Below are 23,664 nucleotides of genomic sequence, written 5' to 3' on the forward strand. Positions count from 1 at the left end.
AGAGAGAGAGAGAGAGGCAGAGACACAGGCAGAGGGAGAAGCAGGCTCCATGCAGGGAGCCCAATGTGGGACTCCATCCCGGGACTCCAGGATCACGTCCTGGGCCAAAGGCAGGCGCCAAACCCAGGGATCCCAGTACTCAAATTATTGAGGCTATTATTTTGTTGTGAAATGCTTCAATCTCTCCTGATTGTCCCTGGAAACTTTTGAGGGGTAGAAACAATCTTATTCATCCTTGTATCATTAACTTCTGACACTGTGCCTGGCACATAGTGAGCCCCAATATATATTTGTTAAATAAGCTTATGAATACATGAAGGACTGAGCACATGTTTTAGGATCTCATCTATTCTAAGAAAAAGGTAAGCAGTTTAAGAAAGGAATAAAAAAAAACTATAGCAGCCTTTTAAAAGTCTTCAAACTTTTCAAAATTTTCCCTTTTTCAATTAATAGAATAAGTGTTCTTCTTGTGATTTATGTCTCCCGATTTATCAGAAATTACCAACAATTCTGCCTTAGAAAACTCAAAGAGCAGCAAATCTCAGATAAGTTCATTTTGATGTGGAAGGAAGGAATAATAAGTATGAGTCCATGGGACTCCTGGCTGACTCATTCAAGAGAGCATGTGACTCTTGATCTCAAGGTTGTAAGTTCAAGCCCCACATTGGGTGTACAGAGTATGTAAAATAAGATAAAATCTTTCTTATTTTTATTTATTTTAAAGATTTTTATTTATTTATCCATGAGAGACACAGAGAGAGAAAGAGAGGCAGAGACACAGGCAGAGGGAGAAGCAGGCTCCATGCAGGGAGCCTGACGCGGGACTCGATCCGGGGTCTCCAGGATCACGCCCTAGGCTGAACGCAGCGCTAAACCGCTGAGCCACCCGGGCTGCCCAAACCTTTTTTAAAGAATGCAAATTCCCTGATCTTATTCCTTCAACGGTAATTAATACTTTATTACAGAGGATTAAAACATATTAAAACATATATTTCACTAAGAGTTGGTCAGTGATAGAAGCCTGGGAACTCTTTCTTTCCCATTGACAAGTCTTAAGAGGATCCTGGGAACATGGTGAAAAATACTGTTTTAATCAATTTTATAAATACCATGTGAGTAAATAGAAGCTTGTAGGTCTTTGTGACAACCATTCTTTTTAGCACCAAAAAAAAAAAAAAAAAAAAAGAAAGAAAGAAAAAGAAAAAGGTAAGATAAATAGACATCATATTCCAAGGTCAGATTCTCTTGAAACAGTCCCAAGCTATTTACTGTAAGAGTAATTAAATTGTAATTGAAGCACAGTTTAAACAGCCTAACAAATCTTTGTCCAGTCAAGCATCCCTAGAGGAGGTGCTGTACTTCTGCATGAATCTTAAAGGTACTCCAGCTGTATGTGTAATCTGAATTTATGCTCCAAATTACCAAAGCCAGATTCTACTTTCCACTATTTAATCTATTTTCTTCAGTTTGTATGCAGAATCTGCCAAGCAGGTGGTCTGTAGCTTGCAACTGACAACACTTCCCAGCTGTTAAATTTACACATTGCTCTAATTTAAGTGCTTAATTGCTCTCAGCGCACTCAATTTACAGCTCATAAACCCCTTCCAAACGGCCCCCAAACCTCTCTGCCTATGATGGATTCAAAGTTAAATGAACCATAGTGTCCCTTGGTGGGAAAATGAAATATCTGATTAATCTTATACTTTTTAAATGCTTCTAATTATTTGTAAGGAAAAAAATTGATATCTGAGTGTTTTCTCTAAATTAGTTGTGGACAGAAGTAAAAGGTTAGGTTCAGCAACTGCCAGACAGTCTACTAGTCCCTTAACAAACATCCTTATCTTTGAAATCAGAACATAAAGATGGTACCTGCCCTTATCTTTATATAGTGGCTAGGATGACCAGGGAGGATCATAGAACTATTCAGCACTTTGTGGGCAATGACTACATCATTGCAAACTGTTACAATGTCAATGGCATCTAATGAAGGTGAAGAACACAGTTGCTGTGTTACAGTCTGATGGAGAGTCTGTGAAGATTTTTCTATCTTAAAAAAAAAAAAAAGATTTTTCTATCTTCCCCCTTTCCTGGGAAACTGAAAACTGACTTTGAGAGAATTCATCTTATTTAACTCTCACGTTTTAGGAACGAGGATACAGAGCTCCCAAAAGTTCAAGTGGGCTTGTCCAGCTAGTGAGTGATGACAGGCAGGACTGCAGGTCTTTGCTGTCTCAGGCAGTGTCATGTCGTTTGCCACTTGACAACCCAGCCTCTTTTGTCCTTCAATTCTTGGCCATCACCTGCAGCAAGGAGAGAGTGCAGAATATAAGTAAACCTTGCACAAGATACAGAAATTGATTTTTTTTTCCAATCAACAATACCCAGGTACTTTCTGCTTTAAGCCAAACCACATATGAAAATAGAGATTTATATACTAGGCTAAATTATGGAGTGCTTCTTGACTTAATTCAAAAGGATTCACTATTGGATTGTCTTAAAATCTGGCTTCCCTACTGAATTTTAAAGCGGCTTATGCTGGCCTCATGAACATATCTATTATGTAAAATAAAGTATTTATGCATTCAAACCAATTAGCAAGTGGTGTTTATAACGTACCTAACTATGCCAGGTGTTACACAATTTTTAAAAATGGTAAGTACAATATAAGCCGTCTTCCGTACTGACAAAGAGCTTGCATCTTAGTCATGGGCAGGAGACAAGCAAATGAAACAACCTGAAAATGAAACAGTATATAATGAAGTTAAAATGTACAGTATGGAAAATATATAGGACATGGATAACAAAAAAGACAAGTGAAATCTGCATGACACTTAAACATCTCTATTAATTTTATTTGTATATTTTTTGTTTATTTATGGGCTATCAAATAGAAACAGGTTAAAAAGCAATGTAAATGAAACTGTGAGCATTTGACAGGTTTGTAAGAGTTTTGATGCCCCCTGGTGGTCAGTCATAATAGTATTGAATGTCTGAATTTACTTTTCTGCAACTTTGATGCCTGAAAACAATGGAGGAGACTTTAATCTTAAGCTATTTTTAAAAGGTTTTTTTTGAATAAACAGAGGCCACATAGTATGGTGGTTAACCCATAATCTCTGGAGCTAGATTGTCTCAATTCAAACACCAGCTTTGCCACATACTTAAGCCTGGACGGGCAAGTGACCCTTAATCTTTCTAGGTCTCAGTTCCTGTCTGTAAAATGGGAATAATAATAGTATCCTATTCATGACATTGTTTTGAGAATTAACTTAGCTAATATCTGTAAAGCACTTAGAATAGTACCTATCACATAATAAGCATATTAAATGCTAAATGAATTAAAACAAATCACAATAAAGATTATCCTTATATTTAGGTTATATACAGTAATTTATACTTTTGCTAACTTGGGAAAATTAACTTCCCTGGGTTTAAGTTCCTTTAATAATAAACAATTATGTGTCAGGAAAATTTTTTTTAAAAGACTACATATGTATGTATGTGCTTAAGACTTTTAGAGAAGTTTTAGCTTCATAGTTCCCCATTACTGACATCCCCTATCAGAGAGAACATTTATTATAACTGATGAACCTATTGACACACCATTATCACCCAGAATCCAAAGTTCACATTATGATTCACTCCTGGTGTTGTACATTCTGGGTGTTTGGACAAATGTTTTCCAGAATGTCATATAGTTGAAATCACAGAGTATGTAGCCTTTTCAGATTATTTTCTTTTGTTTAGAAATATGCATTTAAGTTTCTTTCATGCCTTTTCATAGTTTGTTTTTCTTTTGTGTTTTGGGGGGGGAGGTTGAGAGAGAGAGAGCATAAGTGCAAGGAGGGGAGGGGCAGAGGGAGAGAGAGAGAGAGAATTCCAAGCTCCCCACTGAGCACAGGGCCTGATGCAGGGCTCAATCTCATGACCCTGAGATCATGACCTTAGCCCAAATCAAGAATCAGATGCTTAACCAACTGAGCCACCAGGTTCCCAGCTCATTTCTTTTTAGTTCTGAATAATATCCTGCTGTTTGAATGTACCACAGTTTATTTATCCATTCACTTACCAAAGGACATCTTGGTTGCTTCCAAGTTTTGGCAATTATGAATAAAGCTGCTATAAATATACATATTCATATTTTTGTTGTGGACATACATTTTTTAAGATTTTATTTATTTATTCATGAGAGACAGAGAGGCAAAGACACAGGCAAAGGGAGAAGCAGGCTCCATGCAGGGAGCCCGAAGCGGGACTCAATACCCAGGACTCCAGGATCACGCCCTGAGCCAAAGGCAGGCAGTAAACCACTGAGCCACCCAGGGATCCCCCTGGACATACATTTTAAGTCTTTTGGATAAATAATAAGGACCATGATTGCTGGATCATATTAAAGGATATTTAGTTTTATAAAAAACTGCCAAACTGTCTTCCAAAGTGATTGTACCATTTTGCATTCCTATTAGCAATGAATGAAAATTCCTGCTGTTTCCATCTTTGCCAGAATTTGGTGATGTCAGTGTTCTGAATTTTGGCCATTGTAATAGGCATATAGCTCATTGTTGTTTTAATTTGCATATCATTCATGACATAAAATGTAGGACATCTTTCCATATTTATTTGCCATCTGCATATCCTCTTTGGTCAGGTGTGACTATATTTTTTTTTTTGAGTTTTAGATTTGCAGAAAAATTGAGAACATAGTCCATAGAATTGACACATACCCTACACGCAATTTCTCCTATGATTACCATTCTATATATGTATTATATATACACATATTACAATATACATTATTATTAACTAAAGTTCATAGTTCATTCAGATTTCCTTAGTTCTTACCTGATGTCCTTTTGCTACACTAGTATCTCATTCAGGATACCACATTACATTTAGTTCACAAGTCTCTTAGACTCCTTTTGACTATGACAATTTTTCAGACTTCCCTGGCAACTTTGAGGTGGACTGGTCAAATATTTTGTAGAATGTCTCCTTCAATTGGAATTTGAGGTTTTTCTCCTGATTAGATTGGGGTTATGGGATTTGGGGAGGAAGATCACAGAGGCAAAGTGCCATTCTCATCATATCATATCAAGGGCATATACTATCAGCATGATTTATGACTGTTGGTGTTGACAATGATCACCTGGCTGATGCAGTTTTTGTTAGATTTCTCCACTGTAGGGTTATTCTGTTTTCCTCCCTTTCCATACTCTTTAAAGCAAAGTCATGGGCAGCCCCGGTGGCGCAGCGGTTTGGCGCTGCCTGCAGCCTGGGGTGTAATCCTGGAGACCTGGGATCAAGCCCCACATCGGGTTCCCTGCATGGAGCCTGCTTCTCCCTCTGCCTGTGTCTCTGCCTCTCTCTCTGTGTCTATGAATAAATAAATAAAATCTTTAAAAAAATAAAAATAAAAAAAATAAAGGGAAGTCATATCTAGCCTTCATTTAGTGGGTAGGGATTTATGCTCTCTCTCCCTGCAGACGGAGAGTCTGTGTGAATTATTTGAAATTCTTCAGCACAATTTGTCTCTTCTCCTTCATTTATTAATTTATCCAATCATTTAATTATATCAGTATTGACTCATAAATATTTATTTTATACTTTAGATTATTATCCAGTATTACTTTCATCTATCTACTTATTTATTTGCCCAAATTGTTCCTGGCCCCTGGAAACTCCTTCAGTTGGCTCCTCTGCCCCCTTTTTAAAATCACACCCTTATTTTCTGGCATGACAACATGCTTCAGGCTCACCCAGTCCTTAAATCAGTTATTTCTCCAAAGAGCCCTAGTTCTTTTCATTGGAGAATGATATTAGAAACCAAGATCTGGGCGTCAGGTATGTTTGTGATAGGGCTGTCATTTCTTTTAGGACCTCTCAGTTAACAGATCAAAGAAATATATGTGTGTGTATAGTGATCAGTGTATATATGCATGTCTATAAATATTTCTGTTATGAAACCATATGCATCTATGTTAGCTAAACCTGAGGTCCTACTGATGTCTCCAACTCTAATCCATTACAACATGGATGATTTTAACCTCCTGCTCCTGCTTATCTATAAGTTCTCATTCCAAAAATGAGATACTTGGCTCCCACCAAGTGCCATCCCTGTACTCAATTGTCTAGACCCATGTGCAACCATTTTAGACTGGATTATTTCCTTTAACAGTATGCATTTAAGAGTCCTCCATGTCTTTTTGTGGCTTGGTAGCTTTTTTCTCTTTATCTATGAATAATATCCCATTGGATAGATGTACATTTTATCTGTCAGGCAATGTTTAAATAATTGAAAATGCAGAGATAAAGAAAAAAATAATTTTTACCCTGGAGAAGTCCACTGTTATTGGAACTGGTGGCCCATAAATACATTGCAGCATGGTAAGAACTGTGTTACATATATAAGCAAAATGCTGTGGGCACCCATGGGAGAAAGTGGATGTCTACTGGGAATGCACTGAGGCATAGGTATAGTGAAAAGCTGGCATTTTCTTTGGGCCTTGAAGAAAAGTAGGTCTTTGAGGGGGATAAGGGAAAAGAAAGATGATTGGTGAAAAGAACCTGCCAACAAGTATTGCAAGAAGGTGAGAGAGATTATTTTAGGTCCTGGAAAACAAGTGCATTTTTCTAATCTGCATGGGTGACCTCAGAGTTAGATTTGCAGGATAGGAAGAAAGGTTCTATGGTGCCCCTTCCTTTGGATAATAGCAATAACAATGTTTCTCACTTAATGAGCAGCTACTACCATGTGCCAGGCACAGTGGAGGCACTTTACACATATTTTCCCCTCACAGAACTGGACTGGTATGTGTGTAACGCACATACATGCAAAGATACGGAAGGAGACCATCATTCTTTGTGTTGAAAGCTGATCCCACTGATGATGATTGCTATTAAAGTGTGTGCTGGTGACCTTAGAGACATCGTCTTACATGTGTAAAGAGAAACTGCCCTTTGATGTCTCTTCTTCTTTAGGCCCCTTTTAAAAAGCCATCACATTATCAATTGCTGCATTCCTTGGGAGTGTTCACTTCATCTGTCTGGCATCAGACTTCCAGATCACCTCATTTTCTTCTTTACCTCTAAGATTTTATATTTACCTAAACAATTCCAGAAATGAGTGATCATAGGGACTGAGACCAGAATTGGAGGACACCAAGCTTTTCTTTGAATAAAATAGCAATATGCAACTTTCTCTGGACTGTTCCATGTAAGTTTCCTTAATAAAGTCCAAACAATGCTTGGTAGCTCAATTAGTTAAGTGGCTGCCTTAAGCTCAGGCCATGATCCCAGGGTCCTGGAATCGAGACCTGCATCAGGCTCCCTGCTCAGCAATGAGTCTGCTTCTCCTTCTGCCTCTCATCCCCTGCTCATGTTTACTCTCTCTCTCAAATAAATAAATAAAATCTTTAAAGAGAGAGAGAGAGAAAGTCCAAACAAATCTGCTGATCTCTTTTTGGGCTGCCAGCTTCTTACTCAGAGTTCAGAACTGAAATTTCCCCACCTCACACGTTGACTCTATAATATGTGGCAAGGTCTTCAGATTGGGCCAACACTCCATGGAGGCCATCAGAACAGCACTATTCTGGAATAGGGTTCTCTAGGGCAAAGAACTATAAAAATGTAGAAACTGGAAGAGTAAGATCTGCCTCAGTTCCAACTCTGTTTGATCATCAAGACTTTTGGCATTGGAAGATGACATGTCAATTTGTACCAAAAAACAAGTTACCAGTTTGGAATAATCTTTGATGAAGCCTTGGCAATCCTGTTGATGCTGCAAATCCTTTATATATTTCAGCCAATGTAATCCGTCAGGGAATGTGTACTGAGTGACACATTACATAGCTAAAAATAAAGCGGGAGTTAATTTGACACCCACAACTAGATGACAAAAGTGAAGCCTACAAAGTGATTCAAAATTTATGTTATTTCCAACATTTTAAATACTGATGATTAGGTTTCTTGTATTCATTTCCTATGGTGCGAACTTTCCAAACACTATACTTAAATTCGTTGTAGAATAAAATTTTGAGATCTAAGGAATTATAAACTCACAATTGTATAAATATAAATATGTGTCCCTAACCACATTTGGTTAGGTTAGTTAGTATTTGGTTTAAAGTCCTTATAAATCTATCAGTATTATAATCACAATCACACCTTTCCATTTAGGTAAAAAGCTATTTTGTCAACTTAAACTAGAGGTGGTTGTATGTACAACCAATTCTGCTACTCAATTGAAGCACCCCAAAGGCAGGTATGTGTTTTACAAGTACTTGTACTCTCTATGCAGCAGAGGCTTCCAGTTGTCCTCCAATAATCATGGTATTCCCTACTCTCCAATTTTTAAAAAGGTTTTTATTTAAATTCCAGTAAGTTAACATGCAGTGTTCTATTAGTCTTAAGTGTACAATATAGTGATTCAGCACTTTCATACATCATCCAGTGGTCAACCCAAGTGCACTCCTTAATCCCTGTCACCAATTCAACCCATGCCCCCACCCATACCCCTTTGGTAATCATCAGTTTGTTCTCTTTAGTTAAGAATCATTTTCGTGGTTCGCCTTTCTCCCCCTTTTTTCTCCTTTTGTAATATTTCTCTGTGTGTGTGTGTGTGTGTGTGTGTGTGTGTGTGTGTGTGTGTGTGGTCTTGTCTATTTACCAATTGATGGACGCTTGTCTTGCCCTCCAGTTTTTAAGTAGGTCACATGACCACTTAGAATAAAGACCACATTTCCTCAGCCTGCCTTACAGGTAGGTGTGGCCTAATAATTAAGTTCAGACAAATGCTATGTAAGAGTAAGTGTCCTATAGAAGTCTCCAGGAACTTTCCTTCATTTAGCTTTCTTCTCTGTTCCTTCCTTCTTCATCCTGGCTGCATGGCAAGCGGTTATCTTGGACCATCAAGTGATCTTTGAACAGAGGCCAGGCCTAGCAGAACTGTTCTGGCCTGCCTCACTCTGGACTTTTATGTGGGACAAACTTCTATCTTATTCAAGCCACTGCCACTAGCAACTGAACATAATTCTAACTGATAAACAAAATCTCCAGCATACCCTGGCATATCACCACCGAGGCAGAATGTATGAAAGTTCATTGCATAAATACTGCAAATTTCGGGGTGTACATTATTTTTGTTGACCCAGAAGTTCATGGGCTGACACAGGGAAACAGTGAGGTCACCCCAAGGTCAGAGGGAAATGAAATCAAGGAGCTCCAGCAACCAGGAGTAGCCCTTGTCAGACAAATAAGGAAGAAATAGTCAAAGCCAAGTCTCAGCAAAGGAAAACATGACCTAGTCGGCGGGGACCTGAACGTAAGAGGAATTTGCGAATATCTCTCTCCAGCTTGGAGGGTAATGAACGAGTAGCTCAGAGTCTATGTCACAGGTTCTCAAATGGGGATACTAATGCTCTTTGGGGGACTTTGGCAATATCTGAAGACATTTTGCCTTGTCACATCTGGTTAGGCGAGGGGAGGTGCTGTGGGCATCTAGTACATAGAAGCCGCAGGTGCTGCTAAAAATCCTACCATGCACAGGACAGCCCCCAAAGCAAAGAATTATCCAGCCCCAAATGTCGATAGTGCTGAGGTGAAGAAATCCTGGTCTAGCTGACTATAGCTGTAGAGGCTGGACCCTCCACTCTAGCTACTCCTGGAGCTCAGGCCAGAGGTCAAATGGATCATTTAGCCAGCCTAGATAACAGCTTGGAAATAGAAAATCCAGACTTTCATGTTCAACGTCATTAAGCAGACTTTGTGACCGAGCTGAGTTCCTGCAAGTTGCTCCTGGAATACTAAACAGCTTATACCTTGAAGTTCCTCCCACATCACAAAGATAATTGTGCCCTACCTAAAGCTGAGACTGTGACATGCTCCCCAGCCATTAAGGAGAACATGGAATATAAAACAGAGAGTGTGGGTATGTATGGGGGTTATAAGATCTCTCCCCATTCCAAATATGGGGAGAGAAATGAAACTGACAAGCAGCTTTTCCTTTGGTGTGTGTCATCTGTGTCCTAAATGTGGTAACGAGCCCACATTCCCAAGGCCAGGGCTTGTGCGAGAGATCCATGCCAGAGTGGCTGAGAGGGCAGATCTATTCTTGATTCTGCAGTTGATTTGCTGTTTGAACTGAAATAACCCTCTGACTTTTCCAGGCACCAGTTTTCCTTATAGTGTGAAAGTCAAAATTATCATTAGCTGAAGGGGAGGCCTGAGGGAAAGAAAGAGGAAGAGCAAGTTGATTGAACTGCTCTGGCTCTCAGGCACTATCTGCATAAATCAGCTCACTTCAGCCTCAGAATATCCCTGTTGGCTCTAGGATGACAGTACTGTGGAAATAAAGTCCTAATTATATTCCTGCATCTATGTCAGCATACATCTGTTTCTCATATTAATTGGATTATAATAACTTTTGTTTCTCAGAAATTTATTTGCCCAACTGCATTAAATATTAATTGGATGCTTATTATACACAGAGCACTATGCTTGATGTTATGTGGTTCCTGCCCACAAAAGGCTTTCATTCACATTCACACAATAAATTATAATACAAGATAGAAAGTCATAATGCCATAAAAGAGACATCAATAAAGTGTTATGGGCCTAGGGGGAGTGGAATAATCAATTTTGTTGGAAGAAATAGGTTCAGTCATTCATTATTTTGGTTAAAATATATTATTGCACCTCTGATATATGTCAGGCAGTATACTAAATTATGGACATTCAAAGATGAGAGACACCAAAGAGCTTAGCTGGGTGGGTAAGAGATGTATATCAAGAAGTTGCATTTGAGGGCAGCCTGGGTGGCGCAGCGGTTTAGCGCCACCTTCAGTACAGGGCGTGATCCTGGGGACCCGGAATGGAGTCCCATGTCAGGCTCCCTGCATGGAGCCTGCTTCTCCCTCTGCCTGTGTCCCTGCCTCTCTCTCATTCTCTTTATCTCTCTCTCTCTCTCTCAGCCTGTGTGTGTCTGTCATGAATAAATAAATGAAATCTTTAAAAAAAAAAAAGTGGCATTTGAGCAACATTATGTTAGAAGTTGTTCATAGTCCTTCCAAAGGTCAGATAGGTCGGTGGGGGGAGGGGGAGGGGTAATCCAGGCAAAGGGAAAGAATAAGGAAAAACTCAGGATGCCAAATCAGCCTCCACATAGTTCCTGATCACTACCCAAATCCCAATTCCCACCCATAACCACACCCATTACACCTTAATTTAGGAGGGAGCTTCTCCCTAAGTATTGCTCTGTAGCTTAAATCCTCCGCGAGGATTTTTTGTTTGTTTAATCGATGTGCAATATTTCTCCCATTAGCAATCATCCACGTTATTTCTGCTTGGAAACAACTATTAAAATGATACAGTAAATATCCTGATGTATGGATCTTTGAATATTTGTGTGAGTCTGTCTATGGACTAAAGCTTTAAATTGGGGTTGTAGTAATTAATTTCAAGGACAAGTCACAAATTGACAGGGATCTGATTCCTAGAGAGATGAAGTGTGTATGATAGAGCACTGAGCCTCTAAGAGAAAATGGCAGAAAGAGAGAATGGAAGGCTCTCAAGACAAATTTCACCTGCCTCATTTTTGTGTAAAGGCAACTCTGTCTATAAACTCAACCTGGGGTTTGCCAAGTGGGTCTCTACCCCTTTCAAGATTCTGCTTCAGTGAGACTCACTTCTATCCGGATGTGCTGAGCATTATTCTAGTGTGATTGAAAAAGATGGGCCCTGTTCAATTTTAGCTTTTGATGACCAGTGCTTTGAGAACCATAGGTCTGATGTAATCATCAGAACCCACGTGGGAATCCAGGTCCTATTACTCTTACTGTTCTAGTTTGCTGAAAGGTGTGGGGACGGTGCTCTCATAGAGAAGAGAAGAGGGCAAGGAAGCCAAAATAACCCTTCTTAAATCTTGCCTGGACTTAATTGAATCAACAAATGATTCAATCTTTTTTTAAAAAAAAAATTAGATATAATTCACATACCATAAAATTCACCAAAGAATGTACAATTCAGTGGCTTTTTGGTGTATTTACAAGGTTGTAAAACCATTGCTATTATTTAATTCCAGAACATTTTCATATCCCAAATAGAAACCCCATATCCATTGGCAGTCTCTGTCCATGTCCTCTCCCCCAGCCCCTAATCTACTTTAAATCACTATGGTTTTGCCCATGGTGGACATTTCACATAAGTGAAATCATACAATATGTGGTTTTATGTGACTAGTTTCTTCCAGTTGGCATAATGTTTTCATTATTATTCATAATGTTTTCATTCACTATTGCTAAGAGATTTTACCGAAATAAACTGATGGAATGAATAGCTTAAATGCTTGTTTGTTTTCTGCAACATCAAACTCACATTCTCGCACTTTCAGTTTCTAGACCTAGGATTTATCTCTCTTTAAAAATCATTTCTCTTGAATATAGTGCTGATGTTACGAAAATCTGTGGAGAGGAAAGATGTAAGTGCGACCTTGTGCCTTGCCTCTACTTTCCAGAGTCATTTTTAGATTCAGAACTGATTACATATTATCTCTAACCGGCACGATGATTCAGTTCTTTGAAAGAATAGAATTTTAATGTCTCCTTCTATTAATATCTCACCTTTTAAAGCTACATAAAGTAGATCAGTCTTAGAATCCACAAAATCTACAGTAAATCTTATTTGAGCATGAAATTCTTTGCTGGATCCAGTAAATTTTCTACACTTCTTTTCAGCATCCAGAATTTTCAGCAATCACTATTGTCTGAGTCACAGAATTATCCAGGGCAGGGATATATGTCTGCTTTGTTCATTGCTATATATTTCCCCAGTTTCTAGCACAATAGGTAGGTAGTGTAGAAAGTGCTCAATAAATGTCTGTTGAAAAATAAATGGATGTGAAGCATTTAAGAAATCCTTACTTGTATATTGTCTGATTTAAGATTTGGTCTAATTTCTTTCCAGGAGGGAGTTTCTTTCTTTCTTTCTTTCTTTCTTTCTTTCTTTCTTTCTTTCTTTCTTTCTTTCTTTCTTTCTTTCTGATTTTATTTATTTGACATAGAAAGAGAGCACAAGCACGAGGAGCAGCAGAGGGAGAGGGAGAAGCAGGCTTCCCACTGAGCATGGAGCCCAATATGGGGCTTGAATCCAGGACCCTGAGATCATGACCTGAGCTGAAGGCAGATGCTCAACCAACTGAGGCACACCAACATTGAGAGTTTCTAACAATATGCATAATAAAGCCCTGGGAAATGGTAGCCTAGCCTGATCAGATTTGTGTCCCAGGCCTACTGAGGGTGGGGGATGGGATGGGCAGTTACTAGGACTTGTGTGGGAGCAAATCTGCTAAGGAAAGGGGGTGCTGTTATCAAAAGAATAGGAGACAAGGAACTGGGGAAACAGAACCAATAGCTGTCTACATGAACTCATGAAAAATTATTCAATCACATTACATACTCCAGAAAGAAAGCTTAAAATGAGAAAGAAGGAGAAAATGCTATGTATTCCAGCAAGGGGTGGAGGGCAGTTGGAGGAAGAGAAGGGAAGCAGAATGTGTGAGGCAGAGATTTGGGGATGGGGAAGGAGAAGGAGGTTAGCAGCAGACTAGGCAGGTGCAAGCAGGCCAGGTGGCAAAGCTAGGATTTTATTCTCAGTGTGGTGGAAATGACATGGCCCATTTATGTGTTTAAAGATCATTCTGGCAGCCCTGTGGAGAATGAACATGGAGAGATGACAAGAGGGGAAGTCTGAAAACTAGTTAGGAGTTTATTGCCAACTAGGCAAGTGACGCTGATGGCAGGGACTAGGCTGGTAGCAGGCAAGGTAATGAGATATGTTAAATTACCCACATATTAAGTGACTGTGTGCACAAATAATTAACTTCAACTGGGATACATGCTACAAAGGAGATGAGTAAGGCAACTTGGTCTGGTCTGCCGGGCAGGAGAGCAATCAGGTGAAGTCTCTTTAACCAAATGACATTCAATTGAGACTGGAAGGATAAGTAAAAAGGGAGAGGAGAAGAAAAATTTCTAGTGCAGGAATGCAAGTAGGAAGGCTTTGAGGCCAGGAAGGGCACAGCTCCTTCCAGGAGCCAAGAGGTAGCCCGTGTGGCTGGAGCAGAGAGCAAGAGGAGCAGTTACATGAGATGAAGATGGTGCGGTCAGCAGGAGCCAGGTCTTGTAGGGTCTTCTAAACCTTACATGCCTTGTATGACTGTACACCTAAAAGCACAAGCAACCGTAGAGGGATTTTAAGCGTGAGTGGGACATTGTTGGTTCCCTCTGTTAATGTATTAAACACTATCAACATGACCATCACCTACATGGTCAGATTCACAGTTTAGAAAGAGTGCTTCTTAAATTTTATTTATTTATTTGAGAGACAGAGAACACAAGTGGGGAGGGGCAGAGGGAGAAGCAGATTCCCTGCTAAGCAGAGAGCCTGACATGGGATTTGATCCGGAGACTCAGGATCATGACCTGAGCCTAAGGCAGACACTTAATGGACTGAGCTACCCGGTGCCCCTAGAAAGAGTAATTTAACTGCAATATGGGAGGTGAATAAGAGAAAGTAAGAGTGAGTGCAGAGGACTGAGTGGTGGACTTTTGAAGCAGACAGTAGAAGATGGTTGTGGTTTGTAGTACGGAGGTGGCAGCAGCCATAGAAGGAGGAGGTGGGTTATGTGGGGTTGGCGGATTGGGGGAGCAGGGGTGTAATAGAGGCTCAGAGATTGGGCATTGCACAACAGGCATTGGCAGATGGGGTTTAAGCAAAGGTTTGGACATTGTATTAGATCCCAAAGAGCAGCTAGTCAGTCCCCTGCTTCTTAACCTATAGCATCTTAGAATGTCTTTAAAGGACTGTGACAAAATTTGCAGAATGACTAGCAGGAAATAGATGGTGTGCTCAACTTGGAGCCCTTCTAAGTGAGCTTATTTACAAAGGGTTGCTTACAAAGACGTGGGCAGGATGTAGAAGAATCACAAAGAATAACCCTAGGCCCCAAATAGATGTGGTAAATTACCAGAACTTAGCTGAAGAAAGTCATATAGAAAAGATATCTTTGACTATGATCTTTGGTGAAGGGATTCACAGGGAAGAAGCTTGGAGAGTAGAAATTCTCCTCGAGTCTCTCTTCCCTCGCATCAATCCATTTGCCTGGGACCAACCCCTTTGGCTAACCCCAACCAGAAGCCGGAAGGCTTGGAAAATCTGTGATGGATTCAGGTTGGCCTCCAGGTGCTAGTGCAGAGTGAAAGGTGAAGAGTGGACCTGGAGGGGCAAACATAAATTCATCCTAGAACCCAATCAAATTAACAACTCAAATCCTCACCTCTTAGCCTGCATTGGAATAGGATTTTGAACATTTAAACTGGGAAGCAAAAATGGAAGAAGAAAAATGTTCTCAACTGTTGGAGGAAGTCCCTCCACCCATCCTTACCTATTATTCAGGATATTTAGTTGTTATGATCTGATGAAAATTCCCTTTTGGGATCTGTAGCTTTTGCCAATCTTTCAGCAAGATCTTCAAAAATACAGTTTGAGAAGTAAAGAATTTCGCAGCAAAATTCAAAGGAATCCAGTGTGCATCCTGCCCAAGTGTGAGTTGTTTTCTGCAACCTAGGCAACTCCTCCTCTTAAACACACCAGAAGCAGGGAATTCTGGCCAGATAACAAAATTATTTTGCTGCATCATAAATCTGATCAACCCAGGCTTTTTGCTTTTGTTTTCCCTATTACCCAAGTTACAGCAAATTTGTTTTTCTAAGCACATTGTCTTTTTAAAATCCATGACCAATCATGGAAAAATCATCTATTACTTCAAATTCAGTTGGTCAGCACATTTTCCATCCATGACTAGTAAAACAGGTTAGCCAGGTATCTTATTTCTTTACCCTGTAAAATGTTATGATCTTGGAACAGGCTTTTAATATTTTTCTTAATGGCTCCAGTTTCCACTGCAAGTTAACAATGATTATTTGTGGTCTGACAGTTCCCTTGGCATTACACCAAAAACAGAAGCAAGAAAGCACATTCTCCGCCAGAGAGGCTTAACATCTAAGCCAGACATTCAGCTGTGAATCCAAATTTCCTTCTCTTCTATACTTCTCTCTCTTGAGTAAAAAATGTCATCTGGCAGGTTCTTTGGTTTTCTAGTTCCAGAAAGCTATTTGAGCCCAGCAATTTCCAAAAATGTCATAGCATTTTCAAGTCAGTATAAATGTCAGTCTGTTTTCTTAAGTAGAATATGTGTGTCCAAGTTAAAAGAAATGGATTTTTTTTCTCTCCTTAGAAAGTTGGTTATCAAATATTGTCTTGGGGCAGAACAGCAGCCTGCGACTAGTAATGTAGATTGGTCAATGGTAAGTTGTGAGGTGCATACAAACAGATTGGAACACTGTCCCTCTTTCTTGCTCTTCCTCCTCCAGCTCTGTCCTTGCCACCCCAGTCCCACCCATAACAGCACTCCAGTTGAGAGAAGAGAGACCAGCCATGATGGGAGGGCCAGGGGAAGGCTATGTGAAGAACTCAGGATAGCTTGGTTTCTGAACACTTTGGCTAAAAGTACAATAACAACAAAAATGTTTCAGTTCAAAGCCTCAGAAACAAAAGGCAACTTAATTTTACTTTTTTAGGTTTAAAAAATAAGACCAGGGAACAGAGACCTCTATTTAACAAAAATAATCAATTTTAAAAGTCCAGTGCTACTTGATGGGATGAGCACTGGGTGCTTTACTATATGTTAGCAAATTGAACTCCAATAAAAAAAAAAAAGTCCAGTGCTAAAGTATGATTATTTAAGGACAAGATATGACTGACAAAGACAGGAGAATGAAAAGCTGGAAAGAGAAAGAGAGAAATGACCCCAATGATTGTCAAATTCCTGAGAGGCACAAATTCAATGTATTTATAGTAGTGCTGGTATATTCTTACCAGTCTTTTCTTTGCATTAAAAATTGCTTAATTTATTATTTTTTAAATATAACTTATATTTTCCTTTTAACAGTTTAGAGTATTTTTGAAGCAAATAATTAAATATTTAAAAAGATTTTACTTATTTTAGAGAAAGAGAGAGAGAAGAGTGTGCACACGTGCAAGTAGTAGGAGGGGCAGAGGAAGAGAATCTCAAGCAGACTCCATGCCTAGTATGGAGCATGAAGCAGGGCTCGATCCCACAACCCTAAGATTATGACCTGAGCTGAAACCAAGAGTCAAACATTCAACTGACTGAGGTGCCCCAATATTTACAATTTTTAAATCTTTAATAAAAACTTATGTATGGAAGGCATATAACATGATGATTTGATATACATAGTGAAATGATTACTACAAACAGGGTAGTCAACATGCTGTCTCCTTACATAGTTACTATTTTTGTCTATGTAACGAATGTACCTGAAATCTACACTCTTAGTGTATTTTCAGTGTTTGGTACAGTATCTAGTACAGTTGACCCTTAAACAGCATGGGTTTGGGCCATGTGGGTTCACTTATACATGTTTTTTTTTTTACAGTACAGTATGACTGTAAATGTATTTTCTCTTATGATTTTCCTAGTAACATTTTCTTTTCTATAGCTTACTTTGCTGTAAGAATATAATACATGCAACATACAAAATAAGAGTTAATTGATTGTTTAGGTTATCTGTAAGGCTTCTGTTCAACCGTAGGCTATAAGTAGGTAAGTTTGGGTGAGTCAAAAATTATACACAGGGAAGGCGAGTGGACGGATAGGGGAATAGATAAAGGGGTTAAGAGGTACAGACTTTCAGTTATAAATTAAATAGGTCACTGAGATGAAAAATACAGGACAGGGGATGTGTCAATAATATTGTAATACACTTGCCAAGTATATCTTAATGTATATAATTGTTGAATCATTATGTTATACACCGGAAACTAATATTTCACATCAATTCTACTTCAATTAAAAATTTTTTAAATGAAAAATTAAAAAGTTACATGCAGATTTCCAATTGCATGGGGGCATCTACCCCCAACCCTCCTGTTGCTCAAGGGTCAACTCTATAGTCATCATGCTATACATTAGATCCCTAGACTTCTTCGTACTATATAAATGCTCATTGGTATTCTTTGATTAACACCTCCTCAATCTCCTTCCATCTCCCATCCCTACCAGGCCCTGATTCTACTCTCAGCTTTTGAGTTCAGTCTTTTTTTAGATTCTACACGTGAGATCATACTGTATTTGTCTTTCTCTGGCTTATTTGACTTAACATAATGTCCTCCAGATTTCTCTTGATAGGATCTTGTTCTCCCACACACCTCTCTCTAGCCTGTTAAAAATCTATGTCTACACTTCCAGTTTCTAAGCTGATCTCTGAAACCTATGTCACCCTAACTTCTAGTGGCCTGGTTTATAATTAATAATTCCTTGCTTTAGGCAGGAAACAACAAATGTTGGAGAGGATGCGGAGAAAAGGGAACCCTCTTACACTGTTGGTGGGAATGTGAACTGGTGCAGCCACTCTGGAAAACTGTGTGGAGGTTCCTCAAAGAGTTAAAAATAGACTTGCGCTACGACCCAGCAATTGCACTGTTGGGGATTTACCCCAAAGATACAGATGCAATGAAACGCCGGGACACCTGCATCCCGATGTTTCTAGCAGCAATGGCCACAATAGCCAAACTGTGGAAGGAGCCTCAGTGTCCATCAAAAGATGAATGGATAAAGAAGATGTGGTTTATGTATACAATGGAATATTCCTCAGCCATTAGAAACGACAAATACCCACCATTTGCTTCAACGTGGATGGAACTGGAGGGTATTATGCTGAGTGAAGTAAGTCAATCGGAGAAGGACAAACAGTGTATGTTCTCATTCATTTGGGGAATATAAATAATAGTGAAAGGGAATATAAGGGAAGGGAGAAGAAATGTGTGGGAAATATCAGAAAGGGAGACAGAACATAAAGACTCCTAACTCTGGGAAACGAACTAGGGGTGGTGGAAGGGGAGGAGGGCGGGGGGTGGGGGTGAATGGGTGACGGGCACTGAGGGGGGCACTTGACGGGATGAGCACTGGGTGTTATTATGTTGGTAAATTGAACACCAATAAAAAATTAATTTATTAAAAAAATAATTCCTGGGGATCCCTGGGTGGCGCAGCGGTTTGGCGCCTGCCTTTGGCCCAGGGCGCGATCCTGGAGACCCGGGATCGAATCCCACGTCGGGCTCCCGGTGCATGGAGCCTGCTTCTCCCTCTGCCTGTGTCTCTGCCTCTCTCTCTCTCTCTCTGTGACTATCATAAATAAATAAAAATTAAAAAAATAATAATAATAATTCCTTGCTTTACATTGGCCTCTAGTATTTGTTGACACCTGAATAAACATTTATTGCTGACTCATTGCTCAGTTTATTTAATAAGAGATCTTTTTCTGAACAAGTCTAGTAGAATAGCCCAGGCTTTAAAGTTAGGTAGATCTGAGTTTGGGTCTCAAACGCCAACCTAACAGCTGTGTGATTTGGTTAAGTTACCTAACTACTCTGAGCTTAAATTTTCTCATTTGTCAAATATGGACACTCAGGTCATTGCTAGGATTATTTGAGACTTCATATGTTAAAGAGAATAATGTCTGGCAAATGGATACTTTTCATTCTCCTTTCTTTCCAACCCATCCAGTAGGAAAAAAAAGTGAAGGAAGAAGATATGGCTGTATGAATGTCTAAAGTTCTATTTAATATCTCACCAAAAAGAGAAATGGGATTCTCTGGGCTTATGAACAATCTAGCAATTAAAATTCCTGGCAATGGATGAGTCTCCTAATGTTTCAATCCCAAGATTTAGAATCATGAGAAAAGCAGTGGTGTCTGCAGTGTCAATGGCATTATTCAACACTCTGAATATTTCAGTTAGATCTCAGTAGTGATGTTTTTTTGCAGTAGGCCTCCTTTTTTTTTTTCTTGGCAAACTATTCTGGCCTAATTTTTCGAAAGAGAGGGGAATAGGGAAAGGAAAACTGAATATTAATAAATTCCATGCTTATAAATAGTAAACAGAATTAAAACTGCCTGATGAAATCAATCCATTAAAAATTCTCTTTCATAAAAGCAAAAAAAAAAAAATTCTAAAAAGGCAACAACAAAAAAGTTTTTGGCATAATGTGCCTCTAAAGAAATAATCTTCTTTTCTCCAAGCAATAAGGGTGATGGCAGAAAAACAATGGTTAATTAAAAAAAAAAAAGGTTAATTAATTAGGATAAACGTGGTCAAGAAAAGCTATTTCATAAAGTAAAAACCAGGGAGCAGAGAGAAACCCAGGCAAAGAGTTAGTAGTAAATAATAAAATGATCAAGGGACTGACATAGAAAATAAGTGGCCATCATAAATGAGTCCCGACTCAGGAAAAACACTCAATGATTTCAGCTGTGGAGATAATCCCATGATATACAGATAGATCTGCTGGATGATAGGCACCTGGGGAGAGCAAGAAAGTATGTGCTATGAGCAGGAACCTTGAAAAACTAGCAACTCTTTAGCTTTCCTATGCAGGATCTTATTCTAGGCATAGGACCTAGGAGTCACTGGGCTAAGCTTGCTGATATCCTTGTACCCATCTGGATCCTTCCAGAATGTCGGAGATATGGAGTAACCAGGCCAATATGCACCTCCTTCCTTCCACAGAAATCCCATGGCTCTTCCTAAACCCCTATTTCTGCCCCAGTCCTAGGATATAAGAAGCAGCTAAGCAAGTAAAAAATGCAAGAGTCTAGCCAGTTCATCATACAGCAGGGTAAAGAAATTATGCAAAATCCGAGTCTATGACTTCCTCACAGAGGGTCATGGATTTTGGTTCACCTCAGGCTTCACTCCACCCGAACTGATTTTAATCCACAATTCAGTTCTCTAGGCTGCCAGCCTAACCTCCTGGAATCCACAATGGCTAAGGAGGGAGTCAGGACTGGCCCGTTCCAGATTAAGGCAGAGGACACTGGCCTGCCCAGTTTGAGTCTGTGCTCTCGTGACTGACCTAAAGCCAAATCACTCCCCAAAATATTTGCTTTTTCATAGTACTGAACACCAAAGGCAGGAAAGATTAGATGATCATGTCAATAACAGTGGAAGCTTACTTCCCTGCCTATTCTGTGGTTTGTTCTTACTTCTTTATCAGGCAATATTAATGGTGAGGCTGAGAGTGGGAATGTAGCAGAGTAGAGCATGCATGGTGGGAGGCAGTTGAGAAGAGAGATGCTATAACCATTAACTCCCATGCTCCTAACCTTTTTCCTCTGAATATATCTTCTCCACTCCTCCAGAAAATTAAGGTCCTGTTTGCATGAGCATCTAGGTTTCACAGGGTTGAATCACTCTTTCCTGTGAGCCCATCAAGGCTTAAAAATGGGCTTAGATGCTCCTCAGCTGAAAACAACCCTAAATCCTACAATGACACTCTCAACATGAGCCTCTTAGAAGCCTTGGTGAAAAGAAAGCAGATCACCTTTCTACATCCCTTCTTGCTCGGTCTCCTGGCTTTTTTCCTTATATTGGCTCTGTAGGAGAGATTTCTACTCTGAGCTGCAATTAAAAGCCAAGGGCCTGCTTTTCTACCTCATTCCTGCTATCCCATTTCCCAGGAGTGGGCCCCTCACTAATATGGAATAGATTACTTTGAATGACACTGCTCTGCTTAGAATTTAGGACCAGTTAAGAACAGTAAACCCCATAAACACAGCCTCACTATTTTTTTTTTACTGTAAAATAAGTTCTTGGATCAGAAGCAATATCGTATGGTATACCATAGTGGTTGATTAAACATTAACTAAGAACATGTATAGTATTTCTGGAAGATATATGGTATGCAAGAAAGATTATCCAGAATAAATTTCTATTCCAATGAAGACAAATTACCAAATTCCTTAGTCAAAAAAAAAAAAAAAAAAAAAATTCCTTAGTCATAGTAATAGAAGGGGCCATATAATAAATCTGCCACCAGGTGGCAGTCTCTTCTTGCTGAGTGTACTACGGAATTGAGGGCTCAAGGAAGGTGGAATCCAGGGCACAAGGTCAGGTTGACATTCAGCAGTGGCAGTAGCCAGACCAGCTTTGTTGAAGGGAACTTCATATTAAGTCCTGAATAATCTCCATCCCTGACACCATTAATTTTTCTGAGTCTATTGTGCAAGTACTGAAGAGTTTAGAGAAAGAATCTGAGAGTCACAAAATGAATAATCTTGTTCACCCAATTATTCAGATCATCTTTGATGGGCATTCACAAAGGACACAAGTATTCCCACATCCTGGGATCATTCCAAGATATTCATTCATATACATCTTCCCTAAACCTCCTGCTATCAATCCCCTGATGTTCTGTTTTTCCCTCCAAATTTCTGAACATGTGACCAAGCCTTTCATCATTGCCCTTGAGGGGCAACCCTGGTGGCGCAGCGGTTTAGCACCACGTGCAGCCCAGGGTGTGATTCTGGAGACCTGGGATTGAGTCCCACATCGGGCTCCCTGCATGGAGCCTGCTTTTCCCTCTGCCTGTGTCTCTGCCTCTCTCTCTCTCTGTGTCTCTATGAATAAAATCTTTTTTTAAAAAAATCACTGCCCTTGAATTTATATGGATCTACATTTCAGTCCATTTCTCTTTCTTTGCAAATCAACCATTAGATGTACTGGTCAAAGTTATGTCCACTGGGAGGATTTCCACTCCTCACTGTCTTTTCATGACACACCTAATTTGGACAACTGTAGCAGTTTTGACTGGTAACGTTATATTGTGGAAAGCCACTTAATGGCTTGTAATTCGTAATTTGTAATCCAGGCTTGAATTTTTTCATCCTTTGTCAATTGATCATAGAGAACTTTCCATAAGGATACAGGTGTGGGTTGAGTGAGAGATAATGCAACTTACCTGGGTCTCAGAAAATACTTAAATCTTTAAAAAAAAAAAAAAGGTTACTTAAAACTGATTTTACATAGGCCATTTCCCCTTGATGATGGAATGCTCAGCTTACCAAATTCATGGTTTGGTGGTACAGACAACTCCCAATTAAGATGAGCAACTCACTTCATGTTGGGTGTTCTGAGGTCTGGTAGAGATGGCTAGAGGCCTTGGTAAGACACACATATTCCAGAGTTGGGAGATAAACTCTATGTAGATTCAGAGACCATCTACTTCAATGTAGTTTTAGGAGTCCAGTGGTTCAGGCTTGTCGAATAACCACTCCAAAGTGAAAGAAAAATTGCAGCATCTTTCATCCTACCATAAAGAAAGAAGCAAAGAGCCCATTGATCTCATTGGGTTCTGGAAACAACATATTCCACACTTAGGAATCTTGTTCTTGCCTGTATACTGGGTGACGTGGAAAACTGCGAGCTTTGAGGGGCCTTGGAGCAAGAAAGAGCACTTTAGCAGGTCCAAAATGTGGTGCAATTAGCACTGCCTCTTGGGTCATATGATCCAGCAGGCCCTACCGTGATGGAGGTGCCCATGGTGGCAAAAAATGGAGTAAGGGGTCTATGGAGAACTGCCGTGGGAGGATCACACGGCTGGCACCTGAAATTTTAGTATATGTGCTGCCAAAGCGAACACTTGGCACCTGAAATTATGGAAAAAGTTCATGCTATCCACAGTAGAGGATTATATATCTTTTGAAAACCAGTTCCTGGCAAGTTACAGAAGACAAGTTATTTTGATAGAGGCA

At 39.6% G+C, this 23,664-nt stretch overlaps 1 long non-coding RNA gene across 1 annotated transcript; it reads right to left on the reverse strand.

The window, feature by feature from the left end:
- Nucleotides 1-900: 900 nt before the first annotated feature.
- On the reverse strand, nucleotides 901-23,213 carry LOC111096520. Its single transcript, XR_005360426.1, has 3 exons — nucleotides 23,028-23,213; nucleotides 2,617-2,734; nucleotides 901-2,300 (listed from the first exon to the last, which is right to left on the reverse strand). It is a non-coding gene; the product is annotated as an uncharacterized LOC111096520 (long non-coding RNA).
- Nucleotides 23,214-23,664: the final 451 nt, after the last annotated feature.

The sequence above is a fragment of the Canis lupus genome, chromosome 6 (assembly GCF_011100685.1).
Source record: "Canis lupus familiaris isolate Mischka breed German Shepherd chromosome 6, alternate assembly UU_Cfam_GSD_1.0, whole genome shotgun sequence".
Lineage (NCBI taxonomy): Eukaryota > Metazoa > Chordata > Mammalia > Carnivora > Canidae > Canis > Canis lupus.